This window comes from Papio anubis, chromosome 20 (genome assembly GCF_008728515.1).
Source record: "Papio anubis isolate 15944 chromosome 20, Panubis1.0, whole genome shotgun sequence".
Lineage (NCBI taxonomy): Eukaryota > Metazoa > Chordata > Mammalia > Primates > Cercopithecidae > Papio > Papio anubis.
In genome coordinates, this window is record NC_044995.1 from 39,933,891 (window position 1) to 39,939,806 (window position 5,916).

General features: G+C 43.5%; 1 pseudogene; it reads right to left on the reverse strand.

Moving 5' to 3' along the window:
- Window positions 1–4,776: 4,776 nt before the first annotated feature.
- On the reverse strand, window positions 4,777–5,782 carry LOC116271691 (annotated as a pseudogene).
- Window positions 5,783–5,916: the final 134 nt, after the last annotated feature.

The following is a 5,916-nucleotide window of genomic DNA, read 5'->3' on the forward strand; positions in this document are numbered from 1 at the left end:
TTTCTTATCTTTCCAATTGTAATGAAAACACAATTTACAATTCATTTAAAAAATCTGAAGCTGCAATAGATGAACACTTTTTTTTGTTTTTTAACAAAGGCTCTCACTCAATTGTTCAGGCAGGAGTACAGTGGCGCAATCACAGCTCACTGCAGCATCAACCTCCCAGGCTTCGGTTATCCTTCTGCCTCAGCCTCCTGGATAGCTGGGAGTACAGGTACGTGCCACCATAACCAGCTAATTTTTTGTATTTTGTGTATAGAGAGGGAATCGTCATGTTGCTGCGGCTGGTCTTGAGCTCCTGGGCTCAAGTGATCCTCCTGCCTTGGCCTCCCAAATTGTTGAGATTACGGATGTGAGCCACTGTGCTCAGCAATGAATAATTCTTTATAAGGGGACAAACCCTGTCTGAGCATGATGGCTCATGCCTGGAATCCCAGCACTTTGGGAGAATTGCTTCAGACAAAGAATTAGAGAGCAGCTGGGGCAACATAGCATAATCCTGTGTCTATTACTTAAAATTCTAAATGAAAGTCTGAAAAGCAGAATTTCCCACCTATTCTCTCTCGAGGGAGCCTTCATCTACACAACAAGGTCTGCTTTGCTAGCCAAGCTTTCTTCTTTTCCTCTTGCAGAATCTGTCTTGCTATTAAATCTGACTTACCCATCAAACCTGGGATTTTTTTGGCCATGCCACATCTGCATTCGTTCCTATCCTGGAATGGTATACAAGTTTTTGTCTTATTGATGGGTGGGTCTTCATTCTGAAGGCTCCCATATATACATGTTAAATTTGTATAACTTTTCTCCTATTAATCTGCTTAACTTCCTTGATCTGAAATTTTTTTCCTGTTTTTCCACCTTGTTTTATTAAAAAAAGCACAAAAGTAAAACATGCATATCTAAAAACGAGCATTTTCGTATCTCATGAATCAAGGTATTTTCCATATATAACCAGAAAATGTTGTTCATATTTAATAATTCCTTAACATCAACACAGAGTAATATTAAAACCTTATTAATTGTATAATGTGGAATTCTGAAAGCTTAGTTTGAATTCGTTTCATTTTCTCTGTTATACATTGAAGAGAGTGTGGTGTTATGGTATGTATTTGTTCTCATCCAGGGTAATGTTGGGTGTGTTAGGCCTCTGGGGAAGGCCCCTGACCTTCTGCTGCCCTCTTTCCACTCTAATGTTTCCCCACTTTTTTGATTGTGGTCTTAAAACCCTCCCATGAGAGGCTCCCACTGACTTCACGAAGAGTTTTAGTCTTGGAAATACTCATGATATTCCCTATCTGTAGCTGTGTGTCTCAAGTTAGTTCAGAATAAATGACGTGTGTGGACTGCTAAAATAACTTATTTCTAAATGCTGAAAGTCAAAAATTGCAGATTTCCTTGTCTAACCAGATGCAGAAAAGCATATGTTATGAAGGATCAGGACTCCAACAGGCACTAACATCACTGCCTTCCAAAATCAGTGGCCTTCCTGGCATATGAACACCCTTTGGGACTGTGCTCCCATGTCTCTCTGGGTTGCTACTTGGCTCTTTGTGAAAGATCAAGACACTCCCATAGTCTAGACCAATGTCAGGCTCTCCAGTGTGTCCTGTTCATCACCCTCACCCTGCACTTCTATTGTTACTGTCATTGGCCATTCCAACACTGTGCTTGCATCCTGTGGAAAGTCACATTTGGGGTCAAGTGGATGGTGGTGTTTCTACTCTTCGGTGAAAAGTATCAGGGTGCATTTGGCCTTCAAGGCAGAAGGATGAGACGGGGGTTAGATCCAGGTGCACCCACCTGTTTTTTTGTTGTTGTTGTTGTTTTTTTTTTTTTTTTTTTTGAGACGGAGTCTCGCTCTGTCACCCAGGCTGGAGTGCAGTGGCGCCATCTCAGCTCACTGCAAGCTCCGCCTCCTGGGTTCACGCCATTCTCCTGCCTCAGCCTCCCGAGTAGCTGGGACTACAGGCGCCCGCCACCTCGCCTGGCTAGTTTTTTGTATTTTTCAGTAGAGACGGGGTCTCACCGTGTTAGCCAGGATGGTCTTGATCTCCTGACCTCGTGATCCGCCCGTCTCGGCCTCCCAAAGTGCTGGGATTACAGGCTTGAGCCACCGCGCCCGGCCACCCACCTGTTTTTTAAATTTATTTTTATTTTTTTGTGATGGAGTCTCACTCTGCTCATCAGGCTGGAGAGTGCAATGGCCTATTCTCCGTTCAGTGTAACATCCCGCCTCCCAGGCTCAAACAATTCTCCTGTCTCAACCTCCTGAGTAGCTGGAATTACAGGCACACACCATGATGCCCATCTAATTTCTGTATTTTTAGTAGAGATGGGGTTTCACCATGTTGGCCAGGCTGGTCTTGAACTCCTGATCTCAAGTGATCCACCCGCCGCAGCCTCCCAAAGTGCTGGGATTACAGGTGTGAGCCACTGCACCTGGTCAGGTGCCACCATCTCTGCCACTGCCCTGTCTTCCCTGCTGTGAGTCACTTTGTGTGATCTGACAATCAATGATTCCACCCTTCACTGATGTGGATACATTATCTGGGACTGGGTATGTCATCTCCAAACACAAATAGGGTTTGGTCAGCGATTGATGCTGAACCCTTTGGTGCCTGATTTTGACCTTAGGGTTTTTTTAAAATAAGGGTTTCTGAAGAGAAGCTTCATTGGTACCTTAAGAGAAGTGATTGAATTGTTCTACACCATTGAATAATATATAAAAGTCACTTTTCCATGTTGCTGTTAACTTTACACTGCTGAGATAAGCAGGCTGTTGACAAGTTAGCATCAACAGCACATTATCAGAGAAAGAAAGGCTTGTATTTAGAATATTTACACAAATTTATTACCCTCCTATGTCTCAGTAAAGCAATTTGAAAAAATATAGCTTTATAAGGCATAAATGAACGTGTACGTTTTAACTAAGGTACTTTCTAGTAAACAATGCCAATACATTTCAGGAAATATTTTAGTCTTTAGAGAATAAGTAAGGCAAAAACAGGACCAGGAGTCTAGAGCTGACCTCCCCTCACCACAAGGCCAAGTCTTTTTTCTTGAGACGGAGTTCCACTCTTTTTACCCACGCAGTAGTGCAATGGTGCCATCTTGGCCCACTGCAACCTCTGCCCTCCCCCTGGATTCAAGTGATTCTCCTGTCTCAGCCTCCTGACTAGCTAGGATTACAGAAGCATGCCACCACGCCCGGCTAATTTTTGTATTTTTAGTAGAGATGGGGTTTCATCACATTGGTCAGGCTGGTCTCAAACCACTGACCTCAGGTGATCCACCTGCCTCAGCCTCCCAGTGTGCTGGGATTACAGGCGTGAGCCACTGTGTCCAGCCAAGGCCAAGTCTTTTACCACTGGAGAGACAGAAGTCACACACCGGGCATATGAGACAACGCTCCTCAGTGACCATGATGGATCAGGACAAAAAAAGAGAACATTTTCTAACTACATTTCTAAATGTGATAAAAGAAAACATATTTCAAATTATAACCATGACCAAAATTTTTCTCTTCTTACTAATGTGACTTGTAATTCTCATACATCCCACAGTCATTTATGACTTGTGGTCATATTTACCACTACGCTATATTACACCCTTGCTGACAGCAGGTATGGCATTGGTGGTTTTGGGGAAGAAGGCACTCAGAGGTATATGAGATAACTTTTGGTATTATGAGTGAATGAAAAATTAGGGTTGAGGCTGGGCCCAGTGGTTCATGTCTGGAATCCTAGCACTTTAGGAAGCCAAGGTGGGCGGATCACGAGGTCTGGAGTTTGAGACTAGCCTGGCTAATATGGTAAAATTCCATCTCTACTAAAAAATACAAATATTAGCTGGTGGGGCACGCCTGTAGTCCCAGCTACTCACGGGGGTGAAGCAGGAGAATCGCTTGAACCTAGGAGGTGGAGGTGGCAGTAAGCTGTGATGCACCACTGCACTCTATCCTGGGCGACAGAATGCGACTGTTTAAAACACACACACACACACACACACACACTCAGCAAAATTAGGGTCGAAATAAAAAATAAGTACATAAGCATGAAAAATAAAATTTCTTATTTTTTTTTGAGACGGAGTCTCGCTCTGTCACCCAGGCTAGAGTGCAGTGGCGCGATCTCAGCTCACTGCAAGCTCCACCTCCCAGGTTCACACCATTCTCCTGCCTCAGCCTCCCGAGTAGCTGGGACTACAGGCGTCAGCCACCACGCCTGGCTAATTTTTTTTTTTTTTGTATATTTAGTAGAGATGGGGTTTCACTGTGTTAGCCAGGATGGTCTCTATCTCCTGATCTCGTGATCTGCCCTCCTCAGTCTCCCAAAGTGCTGGGATTACACGCGTGAGAGACTGCGCCTGGCAGTTTTCTTTTGAGATGGAGTCTTGCTCTGTTGCTAGGCTGGAATGCAGTGGTGTGATCTCTGCTCACTGCAACTGCCGCCTCCCAGGTTCAAGTGATTCTCCTGCCTCAGCCTCCCGAGTAGCTGGGACTACAGGTGTGTGCCACCACACCCAGCTAATTTTGTATTTTTAGTAGAGACAGGGTTTCACCATGTTGGTCAGAATGGTCTCGATCTCTTGACCTCATGATCTGCCTGCCTCGGCCTCCCAAAGTGCTGGGATTACAGGCATGAGCCACTGGCCACTGTGCCTGGTGCAAAAAGTACAATTTCCATGAGGAAAAAGATGTCTGACATTTTATCCACATGGTAATACTGACTCACAATGTCCAAGTAATAACAATGTAACATTATAAGCTTGATCTAATACATAAAACCAACAGGGTATTTTATTATAGCTTAATTATTTAAAAATAACATGTTAGTATACAGTTATGATAAAGTTAATTGTTTACATTCATTATCTGTATTCAAAGAATCTTGGCAGATCTGAAGGCTTTCCCACACTGCTTACATTCATAGGGTTTCTCCCAAGTGTGAATGCTTCCATGCCATTGAAGGTGCGAGGCTGATCTGAAGGCTTTCCCACACTGCTTACATTCATAGGGCTTCACTCCAGTGTAAGTCATTTCATGATATTGAAGGGAACTAGAAGAAATGCTTTTCCACATCGCATACACTCATAGGGTTTCTCTCCCATGTGAGTCCTTTCATGACGTTGAAAAGAAGTAAAAGAAATGAAGGCTTTCCCACACTGCTTACATTGATAGGGTTTCTCCCCAGTGTGAGTCATTTCATGGTATTGAAAAGAACTGGAACATGTGAAAGCTTTGCCACATTGCTTGCATTCATAGTGTTTCCTTCCAGTGTGAGTCTATTCATGTCCATAAAAGGAACCAGGCTAGCTGAATGCTTTCCCACAACCCTTACATTCATATGGCTTCTCTCCCATATGAGTCCTTGCATGTATATGCAAGGAAGAAAAATAATTGAATGCTTTTCCACATTCCTTACATTCATAGTGTTTCTCTCCAATGTGTGTTCTTGCATGTACTTGAAGGATCTTGGCAGATGTGAATCCATTCCCACAATGCTTACATTCATAGGGCTTTTCTCCTCTGTGCTTCCTTTCATGTTTTTGAAAAGAAGAGAATTTACAGAATGCTTTTTCACATTCCTTACATTCATAGGGTTTCTCTCCAGTGTGAGTTCTTTCATGCATCTGAAGGTTTGAGGCAGATCTGAAGGCTTTCCCACATTGCTTACACTCATAGGGTTTCTCTCCAGTGTGAGTCCTACTATGCTTTCGAAGGTTTGAGGCACAACTGAAGGCTTTCCCACATTGCTTACACTCATAGGGTTTCTACCAGTGTGAGATTACCATGCATTAGAGAGGTGTGAGGCAGATCTGAAGGCTTTTACTGCTTACATTCATGGGGTTTTCTCGGTATGAGTCCTTTCATGATGTCGAAGGGAATTGCAACATCAGAGAGGCTTTACCACA